The 14,124-nt window shown below is 35.8% G+C and overlaps 1 protein-coding gene and 1 long non-coding RNA gene across 2 annotated transcripts in view; one reads left to right on the forward strand and one right to left on the reverse strand.

The window, feature by feature from the left end:
• The window catches only part of tp53inp2 (tumor protein p53 inducible nuclear protein 2), a 40,836-nt gene that overhangs the window by 14,967 nt on the left and 11,745 nt on the right, over positions 1-14,124 (forward strand). The gene's annotated exons all lie outside the window — the stretch shown is intronic.
• Positions 524-4,735, reverse strand: LOC127522165 (uncharacterized). The gene is made up of 3 exons (XR_007932530.1): positions 4,313-4,735; positions 4,198-4,234; positions 524-1,639 (listed from the first exon to the last, which is right to left on the reverse strand). It is a non-coding gene; the product is annotated as an uncharacterized LOC127522165 (long non-coding RNA).

A 14,124-nucleotide genomic window follows, 5' to 3' on the forward strand; every position in this document is an offset into this window, starting at 1 on the left:
CGTACCAGACAAATCAGAGCAGGCTTTTTCATGTCATTCCATAAGGTTTGTCTGCCAATAAACCATTAAAAAATCATTTTCTTATTTTATATTTTTGTCCTGTCTTCCAGAAAAAAGTATTAGAATCCTTAAAATAAGATCATTAAATGTTTTTTATTATATTATATTATTTTGTTTATTTTTCATTATTATTTTTATTATTAGTTTTTTGTACCCCACTGTTATTATTATATTATATTATATTATATTATATTATAAATTGTTTATTTTTCATGATTATTTTTATTATTAGTTTTTTATACCCCACTGTTATTATATTATATTATAAATTTTGTTTATTTTTCAATATTATTTTTATTATTAGTTTTTTGTACCCCATTATTATATAATATAATATTATATTATATTATATTATATTATATTATATTATAAATTTTGTTTATTTTTCATTATTAGTTTTATTATTAGTTTTTTTTGTACCCAACTGTTATTATTATATTATATTATATTATATTATATTATATTATAAATTTTGTTTATTTTTCATTAATATTTTTATTATTAGTTTTTTGTACCCCACTGTTATTATTATATTATATTATATTATAAATTTTGTTTATTTTTCATTATTATTTTTATTATTAGTTTTTTGTACCCCACTGTTATTATATTATATTATATTATATTATATTATATTATATTATATTATTCTTACCCCACTGTTATTTTTTCCCATTGTTTTAACCATAAAATACCCAAGACAAACATGAGGGTGTTTCTCTACCAATATAGCATATTAAAAATATATATAATTTTTGCCATGTCCTCCAGGAAAAAGACTAAGAAATCTTAAAACAAGACAATTAAATATTTATTTTTTTGTATTCACGTTCATTTTATTTATTCATTTATTCATTTATTTTTATTAACCCATTTATTTTTTAAATAATGTTTTCTTTTATCCAAAACAAATCTGTGCATGTGTTTTCCTTTACCAAAATAACACATTTATTTTGTTTGTCTTGTTGATCTCTCTGATACAAATTTAAGAACTTCACAAAAATTCCAAAAGATTTGTTTAATTTCCCGCTGAAACGTTTCAACAGCCGCTCTCACATTAGCATGAATGTGAACAGACCCTCAGTTGACTGTGTCCATATTGAAATCACATGCAGACCATGAGCTTTCTGAATGAGGAGATGATAGAGAGGGCTCTGTTTCCTCTACTGTGGATGAGTGCAGAGGAATGCAGCACTTTAAGAAACCTCTATCTCTGCTGCTTCGCGAGACTGTGGGAATGCACTTGCTCGGTTTTGTGCGTGTTTATATGGGAGACATATAATTGTGTGCTTTGTTTAGATGTTCGTTTCAAAAATTGTCTGTGTTTTAGTGGCCGGTGCCACCTTGCTTGTTTTTGCCAAAATGTCCTAAATGGGAATAGTCTATAGAGACATGGAGCTTTTGATGTACATACCACACCCAGAGAGAGAGAGAGAGAAAGGGAAAGAGAGACAGTAGGTGAACTCATGTGTAATGTTGGCTCAAATGGAGGTCAGGTTGCTGTGGGATTTCCTCCCTCAACCCTCTGATGTTCTCTTGTACTCATCATCCCTCTTTTCTGCATTTCCTCTCTCTGACTCTGTTGAGATATACAACACTAGTTCTCATTGTGCACATAAAACATTTAATATAGTACCAACACAATTGAATTGAAACAAACTGAAGACTGTTTTAAAGTTGCATTACACAAAAAGTTCACTTAGGTGTCAACCAACTCTTTAATGCATCTTTCTAAGCAAACACCATTGTTTGTTTTGTAAAGGACCATTCAGAGGGGGATTCAAGCTCTCTGGTCCATGCACATAGACTCAAACCGACCATGTCGCAGAGACAATGAAAAGCCCCTTCCTGCTTCGTAAAAGCAAGAAGCCCTTTCACAGCTGATGGCCGACAGGTGATTGCACAAGGACGATGTCAGTGTTTGAACTGCAGACAGGTGTTTGTGCCATTTGCCCACTTCAGACTTATCACTAGGGTGTTAAAAGTGAGGGTGGGTGGAGGAGGGCTGGCTGAAGCTTACTGGTATGTGAGCAAAAGCCGTTATCCTACAGTTCTTTGATCTAAGGTGTGAATGTCCGGCATGGTGGGCGAGTGTCACTCATTTAGCGTTCCAGTGAGAGACAGTGTTCTTTTGATGGAGCTCTGCATTAAAACAGTGCTGTGAAAGGCCACGTCGTTTAAACATACAACTACCTTTGTGTATGTGTTTTAAGTGAACGTATAGGAGAAAAGAGGAAGAGCTTTTAGAATATTGCAAAAAGCATTTTCTTAATAACTATTTTTGACCTTTTCAGTAAAATGATATAAACATAAATACTTATCTGAACATGATATTGTTGTATAAGATTTATTTTTTTATTTTATTTGTTTTTCATTTATATTTATTTTGTTCATTATTTTTATTTATTATTTTCATTATTATTATTATTATTATTCTTAATGATTGTTTCAGTGCTTTCAAATGATTAATCCTGAATAATCGCGTCCAAAATAACAGTTTGTGTTTACATAATATATGTGTATGTACTGTGTATATTTATTATGTATATAAATACACACACGGATGTATATATATATTTAACAAAATTATACACATGGATGTATATATATATATATATATATATTTAACAAAATTTTATACATATATATATATATATATTTCTTAAATATATACATGTATATGTATGTGTTTTTATAAATGCATAATAAATATACACAGTACATACACATATATTATGTAAACACCAACTTTTATTTTGGATGCGATTAATCATTTGACAGCACTGTTATTTATATATATATATATATATATAGTTGCAAGAAAAAGTATGTGAACCACTTGCAGAATCTGTGAAAATGTGCAAAATTTTAACAAAATAAGAGAGATCATACAAAATGCATGTTATTTTTTATTTAGTACTGTCCTGAGTAAGATATTTTACATAAAAGATGTTTACATATAATCCATAAGACAAAAAAATAGCTGAATTTATTAAAATGACCCCATTCATAAGTATGTGAACCACTGATTCTTAATACTGTGTGTGGTTACCTGGATGATCTACGACTGTTTGTTTGTTGTGTGATGGTTGTTCATGAGTCCCTTGTTTGTTCTGAGCAGTTAAACTGAGCTCTGTTCTTCAGAAAAAATCTCCAGGTCCTGCAGATTCTTCAGTTTTCCACCATCTTTTGCATATTTGAACCCTTTACAACAGTGACTGAATGATTTTGAGATCCATCTTTTCACACTGAGGACAACTGAGGGACTCAGACACAACTATTAAAAAAGGTTCAAACATTCACTGATGCTTCAGAAGAAAACACGATGCATTAAGAGTCGGGGGGTGAAAACTTTTGAACAGGATGAAGAGGTCCAAATTTTTCTTATTTCACTTAAATATAATTTTTTTTCATTTAGTACTGCCCTTCGGAAGCAACAGAAGATAGTTGCATGTTTCCTGGAAGGCAAATTAAATACAATTTACCTTGATATTCAAATTCCAAATGTTTTCACCTCCCATCTATTAATGCATCATGTTTTTTTCTGGAGCATCAGTGAATGTTTGAACCTTTTTTAAAAGTTGTGTTTGAGTCCCTCAGTTGTCCTCAGTGTGAAAAGACGGATCTCAAAATCATACAGTCACTGCTGTAAAGGGTTCAAATATGCAAAAAATGCTGGAAAACTGAAGAATCTGCAGGACCTGGAAGATTTTTCTGAAGAACAGAGCTCAGTTTAACTGCTCAGAATAAACAAGGGACTCATGAACAACCATCACAAAACAAAAAAACAGTCGTAGATCATCCAGGTAACCACACACAGTATTAATAATCAGTGGTTCACATACTTATGAATGGGGTTATTTTAATAAATTCAGCTATTTTTTTGTCTTATGGATTATATGTAAACATCTTTTATGTAAAATATCTTACTCAGAACAGTACTAAATAAAAAATAACATGCATTTTGTATTATCTCCCTTATTTTGTTAAAATTATTAACATTTTCACAGATTCTGCAAGTGGTTCACATACTTTTTCTTGCAACTGTATATATATATATATATACATATGTATATATGAATGTTATTTAAAGGGTTAGTTCACCCAAAAATAAAAATACTGTCGTCATTTACTCACCCTCAGGTTGTTCTGAACCTGTATGAGTTTCTTTCTTCTGTTGAACAAACACAAAAGAAGATATTTTAAAGGATTAGTGCACTTCTGAATGAAAATTTCCTGATAATTTACTCACCCCCTTGTCATCCAAGATATTCATGTCCTTCTTTCTTCAGTCGAAAAGAAGTAAAGGTTTTTGAGGAAAACATTCCCGGATTTTTCTCCATATAGTGGACTTCAGTCGGGGTTTATTGGGTTGAAGGTCCAAATGTCAGTTTCAGTGCAGCTTCAAAGAGCTCTACATGATCCCAGACGAGGAATAAGGGTCTTATCTAGCGAAACGTACTGTCATTTAAAAAATAAAAATGTAAATACTTTTTAACCTTTTTAACCTCTTGTCTTGCACTAGCTCTGCGATGCACCACGCATTACGTTGAAAGTTCACCCGTGACGTAGGCAGAAACACCACGGCAGGGCAAAAAATTTAATCTAATTTTCTCCTCCAACTTCAAAATCGTCCGATATCATTGTTTTACCTTTTTTGGCTTAATCTTCGCACATTCGTTTTGTAGACAGTGGGTCAGTACTTCCGCCTACGTCACGCATGACCTTTGTAACGTGATTACGTCATGTGTGCAGATCGCAGAGCATTTGTGGTTAAAAAGTATATAAATTTTTATTAATTTTTTAGAAAATGACATTGTTTCACCAGATAAGACCCTTATTTCTCGCCTGGGATCGTGTAGAGCTCTTTGAAGCTGCACTGAAACTGACATTTGGTCCTTCCACCCAGTGAATCCCACTGAAGTCCACTATATGGAGAAAAATCCGGGAATGTTTTCCTCAAAAACCTTCATTTCTTTTCAAGTGAAGAAAGAAAGACTTGAACAACTTGGATGACATGGGGGTGAGTAAATTATCAGGAAATTTTCATTCAGAAGTGAACTAATCCTTTAAAGAATGTTGGTAGCCAGACAGTTGACGGTATATTGACTTCCATAGTATTTTCTTTTTCCTATACTTTGGAAGTCATTGGGGTACCAACATTATTCAAAATATCTTCTTTTGTGTGTGTTCAACAGAAGAAAGAAACTCATTCAGGTTTGGAAAAACTTGAGGGTGAGTAAATGATGACAGAATTTTCATTTTTGGGTGAACTATCCCTTTAATTACATTTATTAATTTCATTATTACTTCTCTTGCTCTATTATTTTAAGCATAAAACAATCCTAAAACAGGATTTTTTATTTTTTTTAAAAATATAATTAATTTTCTTTTTTTATATGTATTTATTAATTTCATTTATTTTTATTTATTATGTTTAACATCTTATAAAACACATCTTATTATCTTACACAGTTTTGCTTCTCGAGTAAATTTTTTTTTTTTTTTTTTTGTAGTAAACTTAATTATAAATGTCCTCCCAAGGTTTCCATACTCCTCCTATGCAGATTATCTATTAAATCTCCTCCTCTTTCTAGATTTCACGGTCACCACAGAGTCTCTGCATCGCAGATTGATGTCAGAGAGAGTTAAATGTAGGGAAATGCTTTGGTCTACCATGACAATATTTAATAACACGGGTAAATTTACCTTTGAGAATTTTTAGATTTTAGTCTGTATGTTCATGGCTCATTACAGTTTTTATATTTCACGCCAGCATTCCTATAACCCAAAGCTCGGTTGGGTGGCATATCTTTCAGCATTCTTTGCGTGAAGCCTTTTTACTTTTGGGAAGGGAAAACAACAAGCTGCAGTCTAATCACTTCAGCATGTGAGAGCTGTTAAACTGACAGAAGAGAACAAGATGGCAAGAAGATCTGCTTTGTTTAACATGTATTATTCATTGATGTTAGAAGATGCAAGCGTGTAGGGGTGCAAATATTGGGTATGCTTGATATGCAACGCATATGGAGCCATTTTCTCTTGGGGGCCCCAAGAAAAATATGCAGAAAATACTTAAACATTATATTCACTATAATGAGCCATTTAAACCCCCCAAAAGAGGGATGTCCGGAGTCAAATCTCACAAACCTCTCTCAAAAGAGCTTGTTTTACTTCTCCTAGCATGTATGAGAATATGAATGTGTGTGTGGTTGTGAGTTTTGGAGGAGTTTCATCTCATTTCCTGCTCAAGTTCTCTGACATTAATGAGCGAATCCCCCCCTATCATAATATGTTAGTTTAGAGATTGTGGGTTGTCAAACTCCTCCAAACAACAGGATGAGAAGATCAGAACGATGCCTCATAGAGGATTAGAGACTGCCTGTAGATCAGGGTGACTGTGAGGTTGCAAAGTGCTTCTAGCCATTACTAGGCTGCTGTTTGGTCTCTCTGCAACAAAAGACCACCCCTGGACATATGTATTTGTGTTGGGGGAAGGTGCTGGTGGGTTGCATGATGTTATATGACAGCTGTAGGTAGACTGCGTATGCTTTAGTGTTAGTTTGTGTTAAACTGTTTAGTTAGTTTGGTAAACTGAGAGCCACCCCACGTGATTCCGGTGTATAAACAGCTTTTCATCAGGCATGCATTAATTTTTGTTCTTTATATTTGAAGGACAGTTGTTCAGAACACACCCAGTCAGTAGTTCACGCCCCCTTTTACAGGTCGACAACAGCAGGAAATTCAAGAGTTAAAGTCTCGAAATGCTGTGAGGTACCATTGATCTAACAGTAAAGTTTTGACACTTGTCCATCTGGGGTTGAGCCTGTGAATAACGACACTCTTTTCCCTCCGCATGTGTGAGGAAAAGCCTGGGCAGCGGGAGCTGAGCACAGGATACAAGCAATGCTCAGGAACAAGTTAAGTACGACCTGTGAGCCAGAGACCTAAAATTGGACTTACATCCTCCATGTGCCTCACTTCCCTCTCGCTTAGGTTTTCAGCCAACGCCTACGTTCATTTTTACAGTCAAGGTTTTTTCTCTTTGTTTTTGGCAAGAATTTTAGTCGTGAGTCATTAGGCATTTCTACATTACTTTAAGCAATTGACAAGGATGTTTCGAGTAAGTGGTGTGTGTCATGGTCTTAAATGATAATTGGTACAATATGTCATATCCATGAATGTAATAAACTCTGATTAATAATTCAACAAAACCACCTGAGGAATTGTTATTCTATTAGACCGTAAAGGTGATTTCTACACTACTAGTGGCAGCCAATGGAATTGTAGTCTGATTGTTTGAACTGCCCCAAAGGGTCAGACATTACAACATTATTGGTTCTCTAACACTTTATAATAAGGTTATATTTTAGTTAATAAGTTACATACAATGAACGGGCAAAGGACAATACTGTTACAGCAAGTATTAATCTAGGTTCATGTTAATTTCTACATAATATTTAATATAAATTAACATTAATGAATTAGTTAATAATTCATGAAAATGAATTAACAATAAACAATACAGTATATTTATATATATATATATATCTTTTAAATTTTTTTGTATTTTTCCATATCAGCGTATCGAATCAGCGGTTCGGAGCGCGAAAGTCACGTGATTTCAGCAGTTTGGCGGTTTGACACGCGATCCGAATCATGATTCATAACGCTCCGAAGCTTCATGAAGCAGTGTTTTGAATCGGCCATCACTATAAAAGTCGTTATTTTGTTTTTTTGCCGCACCAAAAATATTCTCGTCGCTTTATAATATTAATATTGAACCACTGTACTCACTTGAACTGATTTAAATATGTTTTTAGTACATTAATGGATCAATGAAATGTCTTTGCTGGCTATGCAGGCCTCACTGAGCCATCGGATTTCAACAAAAATATCTTAATTTGTGTTCCGAAGATTAACAAAGGCCTTACGGGTGTGGAACGACATGAGGGTGAATAATAAATGGCATTATTTTCATTTTTGGGTGAACTAACCCTTTAAATAATAATAAAACAATTAGTCTGATAAATAAGATATATTCACAATTTTACTTGGATGTTTATTTTTTATATGAATTAATTTATTTGCAGTGAAGTTAATTATAAATGTCTTAAAGGCCCACTGAAGTGCCTTGAAATGCGCAGCATTATTCAATGTGTTGAGCACAGGGCGGGACCTATTGAACAGCTCCTCCCCTTTTTTTAAATAGCCAATAGAGTTTCGTTTATATATCACAGCTCGGCCAGAGCCGTTGAGCTCTGCAGTTTCCTCCTAATCTCTTTCCATATTTACACTGTCTGAATTGTTCCCTATCCCCTATATAGTGCACTATGTGCCATTCACCATGTAGAAAATAGTAAATGTGTGAACAAGTGACCGATTTTTAGCCACAGCTCCAGCTTCTATTTATAATGTAGGGGGCGTTATGCTTTAGATTCTAGAGAGCATTTGATTGGACAGAAAATCTGATGAAAAACTGAAGTGCAGAGTGATGTCACCAAAATCAGTGATCCATATTGGCAGAAGAGAGAGACTGTAAATTTTGAATGCTTGTATGTTATAAATATCTTGTAAATTTTGTCTTTGTTTTGGAGCACACTAGCTTATAGATAACAGTAAGGCTAACATAGTCATACTAAAAGCCAAAAAACTTGATTTCATGGGGACTTGATTCATGCTCTTCCTATGTTAATTCCTCCTGTTAGTTTCCAAATGCATTTGTAACCATTTTATACATAAGTTAAATGAATTAACAAGGTTAATGTATTATGTACGAACATTAATTATTGTAAAGTGTTACTATTGGAGTTAGTTCGGGGCAGGACTACCTGTTTGTGCTGTGTAAGACAGCAGTGAAACCTGTTTGAAAACAGTCATTTTTGCAGTAGTTGGTACCACTAGTGGGCAGACTTTTTAAGTTCAGTAGATATAATTACTTCTTAAGCACCTTCGTTTGCTATTTGAGTGTATGGCAATGAATTTTGGGACTTGCAAATAGGTTCAAAATCAGTGCATGACTGAAATTAGAGGCTTCATGCTCTTGCTTAATGTGGATCTCCTCGCTGCAGTCTGCTTCCTGTCCTGAGGTTTACATGGTTTATTTTTCTCAGCATGACCCCCACAGTTACCCCAACCCCTGTGTGTGTGGCAGAGTCGGGGCCAAGGGAGCCCAGGCGCCACACATTCGCGCTCGGCTCTCCTTCCCCTCGCTTCTCACTGGAACTGAGACCTCAGAAACACATGTCTCTGATCAAGTGCAGCCTGCGTCATTGGTTAGTAAACACGCAGCTCCAGGAAAACCAACAGAGAGCACATTCATCTTTAGCAGCCCTGTGACTTAGTGAGTGTGTGATTCATTATTCTGTAATAAGGTCTCTCCGCTTCTCCAGCGGCCCTCTGGCAAACTCTGAAGCTCTAGGAGAGAGAGATGAGGGCCTTTGTTTGCATTTTGTTTAGATGCTATTGTTCATGGGAGACCTTGGAGAAGTTGATGCAGAAGTGTCTCTGTCTGTAATTAGGCTCGTAATGTTCATACTGGGGCACATCTGATTGAAACATGTGGGTTATGTGAGGTGAAGTTTGAGATAAAAATGTGCGATTCTCTCATTTGTCAAGTCCTACATCCTTAGAAATAAACAAAACTGTAACATTATAAAACAAACAAAACATTAAACTGCACTCACTTTCCCATGTCACTGATCCAAATGTGTGTTCTGTTTGTCTACCTGTTAACCTGAAATAAATCTGAAAGGAATTACACTTGATTGCATAGATAGTGTCCAGAACCTGAAAATGCAGTATATGGAAGTAGGAAGTCATCAAGGCATGTCTGAATCCATTATTTGTAGATCTGTCAAGTTAAATGCCTCCATCTGGTAAATTTTAAAAGTAGCACAGATGTGTCCTTCAATGCTTATGATTTCCCACAATTCTGATCTTGCAGTCTGGCATTTGTTTGAAAGCAAACTGAAACCAGCAAGTGAATTTATAAATTAACATTTTTGCAGATCAGAGCATACACGTACCACAATAAAGTTCCTTTTTTTACATACAACACACACACACACACACACATATTTATATATATATATATATATATATGTGTGTATATGGGCCTTGGAAAAAATACAAAAACATCTGACTATGTTTTGCTTAAGTGTTATCTGACAGAATTAAGATTAATTTTTTCTGACACAGTTTAACTCTGAGATCTTGTCATATTTTATTACCATTTTTTAAACTATAGTGAATAAACTGTATTAATGAATGAAATGTTTAAGGTTTCTGAATAAATTTTGGTTTGACTGTATGTATATATATATATATATATATATATATATGTGTGTGTGTGTGTGTATATATATAAATTTAAATAAAATATCTACTTTTTTGTACCCCCCCCCCCCCCAACAAATATTTTTTTTATTTTTGTAGTAATTTATATAAAAATGTATACAAATAAGTAATTTATATAAATACATTTCAATCAATAAATTATTAAATAAAACCCTTTTTTTGTAGTGATTTTTCTGAAATTTACAACAAAATACACACTTTTTTGTTTTTCTTTTAAATAAAATAAAATATACACTTTATTTTTGTAGTAATTTTTCAGCGTCATTCTGTGTACGCCCTCCACATACCACGAATGTGGTACCACTGTTTCAGAACCCTGTTATAGATCATCAGATGTGACGTTACAGTGCCTTGGAAGGCGGTCCGAAAGCAGTTTCCTTCATACTTAAATGCTGTCTGTTAATTCATTGACTGACTGGCCAGTGAATGCCTTCGGTTTCTGACACAAGAGACATAACAGCTTTCTGAGGTACTAACACCAGAGATGCTTGTAATGAAGTTTTGAATACCTGTGGTGAGAAATGTGTGACTTTTTGCATTCAGTCGGTTTGACACAGACAGTATGGCGGCGTTGGAGCATTCCCTCAGGCGCTAGTTTGTCGTGGGTGCAGAACCGCTTGTGTTTATAAGAGGCTGACAGCTTCTTCCTGTATCCCAGGCCCCGAGCCCCAAGTCTTGGCCAAGGCCCTTGCAGCGCTCTCCCCCTGACTGAGTGGGAGAGCAGGCGTGGGAGGGAATCTTGAGTGGGGGGATGGGGCTTCGCTGCAGCCGTGCTGCAGTCACTGAACACTTGAGCCCACTTGTTCTCTCCCTGCAAAGTCAGGCCAATGTAAACTCCCATTTCCTGCTTGGGACTTTGGGTGTCTCTGAGGGAGAGAGATGATCCTCATGTGAAGGCAAAGGCACATCGTACTTGTGCTCAAATTTAGCCATGCAAAGTTGAGAAAGAGCAAAAGAAAGGGAGTATAAAAGGCACACACAAGCCCTGAGAAAAGGGCTGGAATGTTAAACACATGCTTTATGGCAGCAGCAGCAGCCACTTTTGGTAAATTACAGTGAACGTTCTGGCACTTGGGAACGCGCAGTGGGGAAGGAGTTCTCCGATTTCAGAGCCAGACGTCTCATTATCCCTCAGGAACGACTGTATGAGAGTGCATATTTAGTTTTCATTTCTTAGCACAGAATATGCACTAAATATTGCTGCGGGTTGCGTTACAGAAAACTCTGGCGGCGCATTGACGTGTTGGTTCACCGCACATTTTCCAGGTTTGGAAATGTGTGTTTTTTTGCGTGGATCGGTTTGATGAATCAGATATACTAGCGTGTGGTCTCTATTCCTGCTGACGAAACAGAGTCGAGGTTTATCAGGAATTTCTTCTTTAAAGGTTCTCACAGCAACTCCGATAACGTCATCTCATTAGACCGCCTCTCCCTCCCCTCTGGGCTTGTTACAAATCGACCACATGTAACTCTTCTGCTTCCATTTCATACAGATGTTTTCCTGTCTGTTTTCCAGAGCGTTTGGAGGATTGCGTCCTTCCACTGTTGCATTGCACCTAAAGACGAATTAACCCCAATTGCATCACCAAAATGTAAAGTTTAAACAATTCTTTCCAAACCAGCACCCCCTGAGAGTTGCACTTCACTGTCGTAAAGTACATGTCAGCACCTGACACATGCATTCCAGAGATTGCGTATGTCTGTGAGTGGTTAAGTGACTAAATGGGAAGAGGCTCCTCATACTAACACTCTTTCAGACGTTCAGATCTGGGACAGCACATGGAAGGACTTACCTCATGCTCCACAAACGCACCTACACTTACTATGAGAACTTCACTCTTGCTCCTGACAGCAGCTGACTCACTGTCTGGATTCAACAGTCTGATTAATGTAGATCTGTTTCTACTAGGACCTTACAGCACTTACAGTGCTGTTGGAGAATCCATTTTAGTTTTTTACATCCTAATTTTTACAACTGTATGGACAACAGAAAATGCAAGCCTGTTTCCACCTCAGAGTAGAAAATGAAAATGGTAATTGTGAGATAAAGTTAAAACTAAGAAATAAACTATGCACAATATGAGATAATTATGATAATTATGAGAAAAAAGCTAATTATGAGATATAAAGTGACACTGAGAGATATAAAGCTACAATTACGAGAAACAAAAACACATTTGTGAGATACAAAGTCATGTGACAGTAGCAATTGCGATATACAAAATCACATTGTGAGATTCAGCCACAATTATGAAAAACAAAGTTGCAGTTAAGATATGAAGTCACGTGAGATATAAAGTAAGTTGCGATTGTGAGATGCAAAATCACACTGTGAGATTCAGTCACAATTACGAGAAATTACCAATTGTGAGATATGAAGTCGCGTTGTTGTGAGATTCAAAGTCAGAATTATGAGATACAAATTCACAAACTGTGAGATATTAAGTTACACTGTGAGGTATTAAAGGATTACCCCAAGATTTACTCACCCTCAAGCCATCCTAGGTGTATGTGACTTTCTTCTTTCTGATGAACACAACCGGAGTTATATTAATAAATATCCTGATGCATCCGAGCTTTATAATGGCAGTGAACGGGATCAACGAGTTTGAAGCTGAAGAAAGTGCATCCATCCATCATAAACATCATATTTTTCTTATACAAACACATCGCTTCACTTCAGAAGGCCTTTATTAAACCCCCTGGAGCCGTGTGGAGTATCTATGATGGATGGATGCACTTTCTTCAGCTTCAAACTCGTTGATCCGTTCACTGCCATTATAAAGCTTGGATGCATCAGAATATTTATTGATATAACTCTGATTGTGTTCATCAGAAAGAAGAAAGTCACATACACCTAGGATGCCTTGTCTGTGAAACCAGGGGAAAAAGTCCCATTGCAAGATATAAAGTCTTAACTGCGAGATGTAAAATCACATTGTAAGATTAAATGTCACAGTTATGAGAAACAAAGTCGCAGCTGTGAGATATGAAGTCACAAGAGATATAAAAGTTACAGTTCTGAGATATAAAGTTGCAATTGTAAGAATTTTAAAGTCGCAATCGTGATACAAAAACATTATGAGATTCAAAGTCAGAATTGAGAAATAAAGATATTGTGAGATACATAGTCACATTGTAAGATATAAAGTCGTATTATTTTTTTTTAATTCCAAGGATGAAACAGGCTTCCATAGCAGAGATCTGATCATAGCTCAGTATGATTATTTAGTCATTACATTTACACATGCCAGGTTTTGAGGTCAACAGATAGGAGCGCCTTACATCAATGCAGTATACACATGCAACTCTTCCAACGCTCGTAAGCAAAGCTCCCAACATGAAAATATTTATGTAAGACATTCCATCAGTTTGCCTCGCAGCAATACCTCCAGAGGCAAAATAACAGTTTGAACGAACACAGAGCGCTCAGATAACTAAAACGCCATCAGGCCACAATGACATCTTTATGTCTTGTATATAAAAATGGCTCTGCTGCACTGACCGTGCAAACATATAAAGATCAACACGCATCCGTATGCATAAGCAGTCCAGGAGTCCGTCCTGGATAAACCGTTTTGTTTGCAGAGAGCGAGCGAGTGAGCGTGCGTGCAGTAGGACAGGTGTGTGGGGCAGGTGCATGCAGTTGTCCCTGTGCTGTCATAGTGCGTTCACCTGCCACCCAGCAAACATCACCGTTACAAA

The sequence above is a fragment of the Ctenopharyngodon idella genome, chromosome 11 (assembly GCF_019924925.1).
Source record: "Ctenopharyngodon idella isolate HZGC_01 chromosome 11, HZGC01, whole genome shotgun sequence".
Lineage (NCBI taxonomy): Eukaryota > Metazoa > Chordata > Actinopteri > Cypriniformes > Xenocyprididae > Ctenopharyngodon > Ctenopharyngodon idella.